Raw genomic sequence first — 12,935 nt, forward strand, 5'->3', positions numbered from 1 at the left:
CCGTTGAGATATTGCAGCCGCTGCTGTGTCCAGGCCCAGGAGCCTTAGCACTGTGCTGTGATGTCACTCAATACCACTGACATCACTAGGTGTAAACAACATCTCTCCTTTGCTGTGTATGTGACTATGGAGCTGTTTGGTGATGTCGTCTATTATGGCCTTCATAGAAGCAACAGGAGATTGTTGCATCCATCTAGAACCCTCAGAACTACAGTGCTATGATGTCACTCACTTCCACAGGCCTTGCAGAGTGTAAACAACAACAACCCAGCTTTGTTGTGTATGTAACCATAGGGATTTGTGATGTCACCTAGAACCTTCACAGCAGCGACAGCTTTATGAGGAGCATCAGCACTGCTCTGCCTGAGCAGAACCATCACCGCCATAGGTTGTCAAATAACCCGGGTTTAACCCACACAGGTAAGTCCAATGGGGTGCAGGCATGTCCTCTATGCTTACAGCTTCCCGTGGGTGTTGGTTTGATACCGTTTGGGGACAGCCAAGGAGGCATCTGCAGGCAACAAAGGTAGGTGTGTGCTTGTGTGTGTGTTTCCTATGCAGATCCTAAGCCCAGTGTCACATGCAAGTAGGAGGAGTAAGAAGGGTTCCTGGCAAATCCGGGTTATGGATTGCATTTAAAAAGGCCCCGTGGGAGTGCAATGGGCCCCTGTCTTGCTGCTTAGCAATAATGGTATGGGTTTAGGTTCTGCTGTGTGTACTGGTGGTTGACTGCCCCCCAGCCCAGAGTGTGCATGGAAAATTGTCTGGCAGCCTCCCTGACAGCAAGCAGTGATAGTGCCCATGAAGGGCACCTTGTTGGGCCCGCCCCTTTCACGGTTATCGCTTCTCGGCCTTTTGGCTAAGATCAAGTGTAGTATCTGTTCTTATCAGTTTAATATCTGATACGTCCCCTATCTGGGGACCATATATTAAATGGATTTTTGAGAACGGGGGCCGATTTCGAAGCTTGCTTCCGTCGCCCTATGCATTGACCCGATATGGCAGTATCTTCGGGTACAGTGCACCACCCCCTTACAGGGTTAAAAAGAAAGATTCCTACTTTCATTGCTACCTGCTTGCTGGCTAGCCAGCTAGCCAGCCCTGTGGGCCTTGCTGCTGCTGCAGCCAAAAAACAAAAGGTGGTGCTGCTGCTGCTTCTGCTTCTGCTTGTGTCTGGCCGCTGTTGGAGCGTCCAGGCACAGGACTTCTGCTGCTGCTGACTAAATGGCCTCCTTAATTGGATCATTTGAGTAGCCAGCACACCTGTGCAGGTAGGGCATGACATGATAGGCAGCTGCCTTGATAGCGGGTGGGTGCTGAATGTTCCTAATTGACAAAATAAGATTAATGCTTATGAAGAAATATAAAATCTCATCCCTTCCCCAATATCGCGCCACACCCCTACCCCTTAATTCCCTGGTTGAACTTGATGGACATATGTCTTTTTTCGACCGTACTAACTATGTAACTATGTAACATAACATGGGGGGGGGGGGGGGGGGTCTCCTGGCTGTTCACACAGGTGTGTCATTGCTGTACATTGACCATGCATTGCTTCTGTGGTATTGCAAAGGCAAAGACAAATGCTTCCAGCCATCCATTGCACTAATGGATTGGTCATCAGCTGGCTGTCTATGTCCCGCATCAATATAGACCAAAGTACAGAGGGTTAGGCTATGCTATTGTGCACCTACCTGATGCATCAGAAGGTGCGAGGCCCTTGCTAAATTCTGTGCACAGACTTTGAGATCTATACTTTAGACTGTATCTAAACCTGCTCCAACATGGACTGCTCCAACATGGACTGACATTCTGGCCTACTTTCAGCCGATGCGACTTGTCTGTCGCTGAACAGTCGCTTTTTATGTATTCAGCACCTATGTATAATGTTGTAAAAATGCTCTAGAAGCTAAAGTCGCAGAAATGTCACACATATTTGGCCTGCAACTTTCTGTGCGACAAATTCAGACAGGAAAAATCAGTATAAATCCTTAGAAAATTATCCCCCAGTGTCTCCATCTGCTGGCGGTATTGAATAAGCATTGCTGCACTGATGGGGTATGCATTAGACGAAAAAAAAGAAGAAAAAGAAGAATAATACGCCCAGAAAAGAGGCGAAAAGGAGAAAAACGTAAAAAAACGTGAAAAAAAAGTAAGAGGAAGAGAAGGGAAAAAAAGGTGGAAATGGGTTTAAAAGTGATTTCGGCGGAGAAATATATATATATATATATATATATATATATATATATATATATATATATACGCGCACACACACACATATATATAAACGTATTCTCCGTTGAGATATTGCAGCCGCTGCTGTGTCCAGGCCCAGGAGCCTTAGCACTGTGCTGTGATGTCACTTAATACCACTGACATCACTAGGTGTAAACAACATCTCTCCTTTGCTGTGTATGTGACTATGGAGCTGTTTGGTGATGTCGTCTATTATGGCCTTCATAGAAGCAACAGGAGATTGTTGCATCCATCTAGAACCCTCAGAACTACAGTGCTATGATGTCACTCACTTCCACAGGCCTTGCAGAGTGTAAACAACAACAACCCAGCTTTGTTGTGTATGTAACCATAGGGATTTGTGATGTCACCTAGAACCTTCACAGCAGCGACAGCTTTATGAGGAGCATCAGCACTGCTCTGCCTGAGCAGAACCATCACCGCCATAGGTTGTCAAATAACCCGGGTTTAACCCACACAGGTAAGTCCAATGGGGTGCAGGCATGTCCTCTATGCTTACAGCTTCCCGTGGGTGTTGGTTTGATACCGTTTGGGGACAGCCAAGGAGGCATCTGCAGGCAACAAAGGTAGGTGTGTGCTTGTGTGTGTGTTTCCTATGCAGATCCTAAGCCCAGTGTCACATGCAAGTAGGAGGAGTAAGAAGGGTTCCTGGCAAATCCGGGTTATGGATTGCATTTAAAAAGGCCCCGTGGGAGTGCAATGGGCCCCTGTCTTGCTGCTTAGCAATAATGGTATGGGTTTAGGTTCTGCTGTGTGTACTGGTGGTTGACTGCCCCCCAGCCCAGAGTGTGCATGGAAAATTGTCTGGCAGCCTCCCTGACAGCAAGCAGTGATAGTGCCCATGAAGGGCACCTTGTTGGGCCCGCCCCTTTCACGGTTATCGCTTCTCGGCCTTTTGGCTAAGATCAAGTGTAGTATCTGTTCTTATCAGTTTAATATCTGATACGTCCCCTATCTGGGGACCATATATTAAATGGATTTTTGAGAACGGGGGCCGATTTCGAAGCTTGCTTCCGTCGCCCTATGCATTGACCCGATATGGCAGTATCTTCGGGTACAGTGCACCACCCCCTTACAGGGTTAAAAAGAAAGATTCCTACTTTCATTGCTACCTGCTTGCTGGCTAGCCAGCTAGCCAGCCCTGTGGGCCTTGCTGCTGCTGCAGCCAAAAAACAAAAGGTGGTGCTGCTGCTGCTTCTGCTGCTTCTGCTTCTGCTTGTGTCTGGCCGCTGTTGGAGCGTCCAGGCACAGGACTTCTGCTGCTGCTGACTAAATGGCCTCCTTAATTGGATCATTTGAGTAGCCAGCACACCTGTGCAGGTAGGGCATGACATGATAGGCAGCTGCCTTGATAGCGGGTGGGTGCTGAATGTTCCTAATTGACAAAATAAGATTAATGCTTATAAAGAAATATAAAATCTCATCCCTTCCCCAATATCGCGCCACACCCCTACCCCTTAATTCCCTGGTTGAACTTGATGGACATATGTCTTTTTTCGACCGTACTAACTATGTAACTATGTAACATAACATGGGGGGGGGGGGGGTCTCCTGGCTGTTCACACAGGTGTGTCATTGCTGTACATTGACCATGCATTGCTTCTGTGGTATTGCAAAGGCAAAGACAAATGCTTCCAGCCATCCATTGCACTAATGGATTGGTCATCAGCTGGCTGTCTATGTCCCGCATCAATATAGACCAAAGTACAGAGGGTTAGGCTATGCTATTGTGCACCTACCTGATGCATCAGAAGGTGCGAGGCCCTTGCTAAATTCTGTGCACAGACTTTGAGATCTATACTTTAGACTGTATCTAAACCTGCTCCAACATGGACTGACATTCTGGCCTACTTTCAGCCGATGCGACTTGTCTGTCGCTGAACAGTCGCTTTTTATGTATTCAGCACCTATGTATAATGTTGTAAAAATGCTCTAGAAGCTAAAGTCGCAGAAATGTCACACATATTTGGCCTGCAACTTTCTGTGCGACAAATTCAGACAGGAAAAATCAGTATAAATCCTTAGAAAATTATCCCCCAGTGTCTCCATCTGCTGGCGGTATTGAATAAGCATTGCTGCACTGATGGGGTATGCATTAGACGAAAAAAAAGAAGAAAAAGAAGAATAATACGCCCAGAAAAGAGGCGAAAAGGAGAAAAACGTAAAAAAACGTGAAAAAAAAGTAAGAGGAAGAGAAGGGAAAAAAAGGTGGAAATGGGTTTAAAAGTGATTTCGGCGGAGAAATATATATATATATATATATATATATATATATATATATATATATATACGCGCACACACACACATATATATAAACGTATTCTCCGTTGAGATATTGCAGCCGCTGCTGTGTCCAGGCCCAGGAGCCTTAGCACTGTGCTGTGATGTCACTCAATACCACTGACATCACTAGGTGTAAACAACATCTCTCCTTTGCTGTGTATGTGACTATGGAGCTGTTTGGTGATGTCGTCTATTATGGCCTTCATAGAAGCAACAGGAGATTGTTGCATCCATCTAGAACCCTCAGAACTACAGTGCTATGATGTCACTCACTTCCACAGGCCTTGCAGAGTGTAAACAACAACAACCCAGCTTTGTTGTGTATGTAACCATAGGGATTTGTGATGTCACCTAGAACCTTCACAGCAGCGACAGCTTTATGAGGAGCATCAGCACTGCTCTGCCTGAGCAGAACCATCACCGCCATAGGTTGTCAAATAACCCGGGTTTAACCCACACAGGTAAGTCCAATGGGGTGCAGGCATGTCCTCTATGCTTACAGCTTCCCGTGGGTGTTGGTTTGATACCGTTTGGGGACAGCCAAGGAGGCATCTGCAGGCAACAAAGGTAGGTGTGTGCTTGTGTGTGTGTTTCCTATGCAGATCCTAAGCCCAGTGTCACATGCAAGTAGGAGGAGTAAGAAGGGTTCCTGGCAAATCCGGGTTATGGATTGCATTTAAAAAGGCCCCGTGGGAGTGCAATGGGCCCCTGTCTTGCTGCTTAGCAATAATGGTATGGGTTTAGGTTCTGCTGTGTGTACTGGTGGTTGACTGCCCCCCAGCCCAGAGTGTGCATGGAAAATTGTCTGGCAGCCTCCCTGACAGCAAGCAGTGATAGTGCCCATGAAGGGCACCTTGTTGGGCCCGCCCCTTTCACGGTTATCGCTTCTCGGCCTTTTGGCTAAGATCAAGTGTAGTATCTGCATTTGGTCTGGTCGGAAGGTGTCTGTGGTACCCCGCTTCTCGGCCTTGGGGGATTGTCTCTCCTTACGGAGGGACTTCACCCCCTTGCTGCTATTGGGGAGCGGGCTTAGTCCACGGACAACGGGTTGCGATCCCCCTGTCTCTGGGACCTTGTGTCTCAGAAGGCATTTTCGGTACGTTGAGCGTTACCTGTAGCTTCGGAAGCACCTAGGGTACCCCCGACCTCTGCCTTGGGTAAGGGTTCCGCTTTTATAGCGGGATTCCGAGCCCCTGCTGCTATTGGGGAAGGGGCTTAGTCCCTGGGTGTGGAAGATGCCGTTCTCCTGGGCTTTCCCCTCTGGGGAAATGTCGATGCGAAATACCATCCGCATAGAGGTGTCGGAGAGCCATCGTCAGTTGAAGAACCTCCGCTTCATTGCGGAGGTGATTCTTCTTGACTACTTCCGCCTCAATAGGGAGGACATCCTGTGTCTAAATGACCAGGAAAGCCGTGGCCTGTATACCGTCACCTTCACGGCCACGGCGTGTTGCGATAACATCTATGCAACCTTGTCTGGTGCGGACCAGAGGGACGATCGACTCGACGGTCTTTCGTTCCAGTTCCTCTATGGTGAGGAACATATACCGTTGGTGGTGGCTATGCACAGCCCTCATGTGACCACGGAGGATATAGCCACTTTTCTTCGGCGATACTGCGAAGAGGTGCGATTCGCAAACAAAATCTTGAACTCCGTGCGGTTCTGGAACGGCAAGAGGAAGTTCTGGGTCAAGCTCCGTAAGGATCCCGGTGGTATTGGGGGTCTTTGCCATCCGCCCCCAAATTTTGCCATCGGGAGAGTTCGGGGCTTCCTGTTCTATCCTCAAATGCCTATGTATTGCCGAAATTGCTTGAGGTTTGGCCACACCCAGGAGACCTGCGGCGCGGAGCGTGTGATTCGCTGCAATAGGTGTGGCCAAGAAGGTCACATAGCCTCAAGATGTAGCCATACGATAAGGTGCAACCTCTGCGGAGAGGAAAATCACGATTTTAATTCCTGTCCCCATAAAGCAAAAACTACGATGGGTGGGTCAAGGCTGGGCCCACCCAAAGAGGGGACAGGACAAAAGACGTCCTTTTTTAAGATGCCCAAACCCCAGATGGCAGGTACTGATGGGTCCAGGCCCAAGACCTCTGGTGCTCCATCGGGGGGCCCACCGGTGGTAGTGCTAGGGGGAGGCCATGGGGATTCCACGAAGCCCGGGCGGGTGATCGAGTTTACTGCCCGGGAAATTGAAAGACGTCGATCGACTTCCTACCTGGCTCAAGAGCCCGCCGAAACTTCTGAAGGGGGCTCACCTGTGGCGGGTGGCAGCCGACGGGCCTCGGTGGGGGCAAAAGTGGACCCAAAATTGCAGCATAAGCCAGGTACTGGCTTGGCCCAGGGTCGCCCTGCTCCGGACGAAGAGGCCCCGGTGAAAGCCCGCCGGAAGGGGAGCCAGGTGGCCAGGTCTGAGCCCGGTCCTGTTACTCCGCCTATACAGGACAGGGCCAAGAAGACAAGTGGCGCCAAACCAGGGTTTGCTGCCCCGCCAGCAGTGGACCCGGTGGGTAAAACTGGCCATCGTCGATCGATGGGGAAGTTGGAGCAACAGTCCTCAGCAACGCTTGCTGGGGAACAAGCGATGAAAACTTCCCAAGGTAGCGGCAAAGGTTCCGGAAAAGAGGCCTCACAGGCCCCTGTGCAGCAGTTCCAGTCGTCAAATGATGAAAGAAGACGCAGATCCATCAGCCGGGGGCCAGAGATTACATCGAGTGAGAGCAACACAGAGGATATGGACAGCAGTGTGACATTTAAAAGACAAAGAGAAGAAGAAGAGGAAGACATTCAAAGGAAAGCGGCGTGCCGTAGTTCGGACGAGAGCGAGCTCAGGGTCGGGGCATCATCGATCTCAAGCTCCGACCCTCAGAACATCAAGGAGCTGATGACCCCGCAGGCGGGGGATGACGGTACGCAGCTTATTATTGACTTTGATTCTCCAAGCACGGACTCTCCATAAACTATGCCTATCCCTGTAAAAATTGCCTCACTCAATGTGAGGTCCTTAAAAAGCCCTGATCGCAGGGCTGCTTTATTTTCTTATCTAGAGACATGTGACTTTGACCTTTGCCTGCTACAAGAATGTGGAATCCCTAGTAAAATGGACTATAAAGACTTAAAAGAAGACTGGAAGCTGGGCCCATCCATATGGTCCGGTGCAAATGACTGTCGTTCTGTGGGTGTTGGGCTGCTCTGCCGAGGCCAGTCCTTTTCTATTCATACAGTAACTGAGATTGTGCCTGGCAGAGCTCTTTTAATTCATCTATATTTTAATGGACTTTTAATTCGTGTTTTAAATGTGTATGCCCCTCCTGATAAACAGGAGCGGGCAGAACTATTTGAAATTTTACCACTGTTTTGTGTTGGGTCTTCCCCCCTGCTGGTGGGAGGTGATTTTAACTGCATACGTGATGGGGAACACCGGCAGGGTGGGGATATTAATCGTAAAGACCGCACTTCTTACCTGCTTAAAAATTTTATTGATGATTTTAATTTGAAAGATTGCTGGAAGGATCTCTTGCCGGAGGACCCAGGCGCCACATGGTCCAATGGAAGAGTGAGCTCCAGAATCGATTTTATTTTTTCCTCTAGAGCTTTTAAACCCCTGAAATGCACGCTCGAGCAGAATATCTTCTCTGATCATAAGCTCCTCTTGGTGGGCCTGGAGCTAGAGGGGGAGCAAAAAGCAAAAAGGGGCCTCTGGAGATTAAACACCACACTCCTAGAGGACCCTGAGATAAAAGAGGAGTTTGTGCGGACCTACCAATGCTGGCAATCACAAAGAAAACCCCACGAGCCTATGCTGCACTGGTGGGAGGGCACCAAATCTAAAATCAGATTTTTTTTTATCAAAGCAGGTAAGAAGAAGGCAAAAATGGAAAAACAGTGGTTTTATGTTCTTAACATGCGTTTAAATGTACTTTTTAAATTGAAAGAAGCTGGTATGGATGTAGAAAATGATATTTTAAACCTTAAAACTGAAATAAAACATGCCATAGAAAAGAAAGGGAAACAAATCATTTTTAACTCACATGTGCAGCACCTGGAGGAGGGCGAGAAATGTTCCCGTTTCTTTTTTAAAAAAGTGATGAATAGGAGGGATATCATCCAAAACCTTGAGGGTGAATCCACTCCAAAAGGCATGTTAGATGCAGTTTTTAACTTCTACCAGCTTCTTTTTAATAAGAAAGATCTTAATCCATCCTTTTTAGAACATGTTCTTAATTCCCTTGATTTTAAGCTAGATGTTTTAGACCAGGAGGTTTTATCCCGTGATCTTAACTTAGATGAACTTTTATTTGTTTTTAAAAGTTTTTCTAGTGGGAAGGCCCCTGGGGAAGATGGTTTACCCATCGAATTTTATTTAGCTTTTTGGGATATTTTAAAGGATGATATGGTTTTATTGTATAAAGAAACTTTTATTGTTAATGAACTTCCCCCTTCCTGGAGGAGGGGGATTGTATCATTACTTTTTAAAAAGGGTGAAAAGGATATGCTAAAAAATTGGCGCCCCATCACACTTTTAAATGTTGATTATAAAGTTTTAGCCAAGTTATTAGCTGTCCGTTTTAAACCTTTTATTCATAAATTAATTCACCCAAATCAGGTTTGTGGGGTACCTGGAAGGTCTATAGCTGAATCCCTAAATATTTTAAGAGATGTTTTATGGTATTTTAAGGATAGAAATCAAACTGTAGCAATTTTATCCTTAGACTTTGAAAAAGCCTTTGATAGGGTCTCCCATGAATACCTGTTTTTAGTTCTTAAAAAGATGGCAGTGCCTGAAACGATTTTAAGCCGAATCATGCTTTTATACCGATCCTGTTTTAGTCAAGTCTCTGTTAATGGCTTTTTAACCAGCGGTGTTCCTCTTTTATCAGGTGTCAAACAGGGCTGCCCCCTGTCCCCACTCCTTTTTATTTGCGCAATCGAACCACTGATGGCCCTCCTCAGAAAAGACCGGGTAGTAAGAGGCGTACCGATACCTGGTGGAGGAGGGACCCATCTAAAGGTGTTGGGGTACATGGATGATGTCACCATACTGTGCCCGGACTCTCCATCCATGAGGGGGGCATTGAGGAACACCAGCTATTTCTGCGAGGTCTCTGGTTTTAAGCTAAACACAGATAAATGTGACTGTTTTTATATTGGCTCCTGGGATTCATCCATCACCCCAGGAGTCACAATGCAACAGGATCAAATTAAAGTTTTAGGTATTGTTTTTAACCAGGTCAATGATGGGAGCCCTAACTGGGATTCAGCTATAGCTAAGATGGAGAAGAAGATTTTAATGTGGAATCTTAGAAACCTTACCATGGAGGGGAAGATTTTAATAATAAAGATGGTTTTACTCCCTATTATGCTATACATTGCCATGGTATTTCCTCCATCTATTTTATACATTAAAAAAGTAACTAGAATTGTTTTTACTTTTTTATGGGGTTCAAAAATGGAGAAATTAAAGCGTGATTTTATGTACAAAAGTAAAGATAATGGCGGGAAAGATGTTCCTAACCTTTTTACTTTCTTTTACATAAAGTATTTCTGTTTCTGTTTTAAAATTATTAAATCCGATGGCATTTTTAGCTGCTTTTTAAGGTACGCTGCGGGCATGGTTTTTAAAAGATGGTTGCGCATCCCTCTGAACGCTCCGGTGCTTCTGTGTCCCCCAAAACATTATGTGGTGTTGGAAAAGACAGTCAGGCTCCTAGGTCTCCAAGATTTGGAGCCTGACATACTGGGGGACCAGAGAAAGGTATCAAAGGTCCTCAGGCGGAGTGAGGTTACCCTGGCAGTGTCCAATTTCACACAGGCAAGATCCAAAAAGGTATGGCGGAACGTGTACGGGAAGTTTCTGGCGAATGTACACAGGGATCTTGCCTGGGCAATCGTCCACCAGTGCCTCCCTACTCGTGAGTTTCAGCACAGGCGAGGACTGGTGGCGAGAGCCAAGTGCCCGAGAGATGGCTGCGGAGTGGACGAAACGGTGCTGCACATATTTTGGAACTGCCCTTTTGCACGGGAGCTTTGGAGGAAGGTAGGCCCACTTTTGAAGTGGGCCTGCGGCCTAAAAGATTTTAATCACGAATGTGTCTTTTACGGTCTTTTTAACTGCCCCAATTTTAAACAGCAGATGATCTGCTGGATGATTATTAATTGTTTTAAAAATGCCATCTGGAAAGTTAGGAACATCTTACTTTTTAAACATGATTTTATTGATGTTAAAAACTGTATAAAGCTGGCCCTGAGTGAGATGTACATCTATTACCTAAGAGACAAGAAACAGTTGGGGGCCAGCGAGGCAGCATCCATGTGGTGTCTGCCTCTATGGAACGAAATAACAGTATAATCAGTTTTTATGACATTTGTATAATGTTTTATCCTGCCATTTTTATTTTTTCTCCTTTTATTACTGGTCTTATTATTTGTATTTTAAAACTTTTGTGAACCTTTTATTATTTTGCATTTTAAATTTTGTATGGTTTCTTATTTATTCAATAAAATTTTGTTGAAACCTTATCTGTTCTTATCAGTTTAATATCTGATACGTCCCCTATCTGGGGACCATATATTAAATGGATTTTTGAGAACGGGGGCCGATTTCGAAGCTTGCTTCCGTCGCCCTATGCATTGACCCGATATGGCAGTATCTTCGGGTACAGTGCACCACCCCCTTACAGGGTTAAAAAGAAAGATTCCTACTTTCATTGCTACCTGCTTGCTGGCTAGCCAGCTAGCCAGCCCTGTGGGCCTTGCTGCTGCTGCAGCCAAAAAACAAAAGGTGGTGCTGCTGCTGCTTCTGCTGCTTCTGCTTCTGCTTCTGCTTGTGTCTGGCCGCTGTTGGAGCGTCCAGGCACAGGACTTCTGCTGCTGCTGACTAAATGGCCTCCTTAATTGGATCATTTGAGTAGCCAGCACACCTGTGCAGGTAGGGCATGACATGATAGGCAGCTGCCTTGATAGCGGGTGGGTGCTGAATGTTCCTAATTGACAAAATAAGATTAATGCTTATGAAGAAATATAAAATCTCATCCCTTCCCCAATATCGCGCCACACCCCTACCCCTTAATTCCCTGGTTGAACTTGATGGACATATGTCTTTTTTCGACCGTACTAACTATGTAACTATGTAACATAACATGGGGGGGGGGGGGGGTCTCCTGGCTGTTCACACAGGTGTGTCATTGCTGTACATTGACCATGCATTGCTTCTGTGGTATTGCAAAGGCAAAGACAAATGCTTCCAGCCATCCATTGCACTAATGGATTGGTCATCAGCTGGCTGTCTATGTCCCGCATCAATATAGACCAAAGTACAGAGGGTTAGGCTATGCTATTGTGCACCTACCTGATGCATCAGAAGGTGCGAGGCCCTTGCTAAATTCTGTGCACAGACTTTGAGATCTATACTTTAGACTGTATCTAAACCTGCTCCAACATGGACTGACATTCTGGCCTACTTTCAGCCGATGCGACTTGTCTGTCGCTGAACAGTCGCTTTTTATGTATTCAGCACCTATGTATAATGTTGTAAAAATGCTCTAGAAGCTAAAGTCGCAGAAATGTCACACATATTTGGCCTGCAACTTTCTGTGCGACAAATTCAGACAGGAAAAATCAGTATAAATCCTTAGAAAATTATCCCCCAGTGTCTCCATCTGCTGGCGGTATTGAATAAGCATTGCTGCACTGATGGGGTATGCATTAGACGAAAAAAAAGAAGAAAAAGAAGAATAATACGCCCAGAAAAGAGGCGAAAAGGAGAAAAACGTAAAAAAACGTGAAAAAAAAGTAAGAGGAAGAGAAGGGAAAAAAAGGTGGAAATGGGTTTAAAAGTGATTTCGGCGGAGAAATATATATATATATATATATATATATATATATATATATATATATACGCGCACACACACACATATATATAAACGTATTCTCCGTTGAGATATTGCAGCCGCTGCTGTGTCCAGGCCCAGGAGCCTTAGCACTGTGCTGTGATGTCACTCAATACCACTGACATCACTAGGTGTAAACAACATCTCTCCTTTGCTGTGTATGTGACTATGGAGCTGTTTGGTGATGTCGTCTATTATGGCCTTCATAGAAGCAACAGGAGATTGTTGCATCCATCTAGAACCCTCAGAACTACAGTGCTATGATGTCACTCACTTCCACAGGCCTTGCAGACTGTAAACAACAACAACCCAGCTTTGTTGTGTATGTAACCATAGGGATTTGTGATGTCACCTAGAACCTTCACAGCAGCGACAGCTTTATGAGGAGCATCAGCACTGCTCTGCCTGAGCAGAACCATCACCGCCATAGGTTGTCAAATAACCCGGGTTTAACCCACACAGGTAAGTCCAATGGGGTGCAGGCATGTCCTCTATGCTTACAGCTT

General features: G+C 46.0%; 3 non-coding genes and 1 pseudogene across 3 annotated transcripts; all 4 read left to right on the forward strand.

Moving 5' to 3' along the window:
- The first annotated feature begins 839 nt into the window (after positions 1–839).
- On the forward strand, positions 840–1,030 carry LOC130300046 (U2 spliceosomal RNA). The gene has a single exon (XR_008851061.1). It is a non-coding gene; the product is annotated as a U2 spliceosomal RNA (small nuclear RNA).
- Positions 1,031–3,135: 2,105 nt separating this feature from the next.
- On the forward strand, positions 3,136–3,326 carry LOC130300048 (U2 spliceosomal RNA). Its single transcript, XR_008851063.1, has one exon. It is a non-coding gene; the product is annotated as a U2 spliceosomal RNA (small nuclear RNA).
- Positions 3,327–5,419: 2,093 nt separating this feature from the next.
- On the forward strand, positions 5,420–5,637 carry LOC130300144 (U2 spliceosomal RNA; annotated as a pseudogene).
- Positions 5,638–11,026: 5,389 nt separating this feature from the next.
- On the forward strand, positions 11,027–11,212 carry LOC130300100 (U2 spliceosomal RNA). Its single transcript, XR_008851114.1, has one exon. It is a non-coding gene; the product is annotated as a U2 spliceosomal RNA (small nuclear RNA).
- The last annotated feature ends 1,723 nt before the right edge of the window (positions 11,213–12,935 follow it).

The sequence above is a fragment of the Hyla sarda genome, unplaced genomic scaffold, assembly GCF_029499605.1.
Source record: "Hyla sarda isolate aHylSar1 unplaced genomic scaffold, aHylSar1.hap1 scaffold_107, whole genome shotgun sequence".
NCBI classification, from domain to species: domain Eukaryota; kingdom Metazoa; phylum Chordata; class Amphibia; order Anura; family Hylidae; genus Hyla; species Hyla sarda.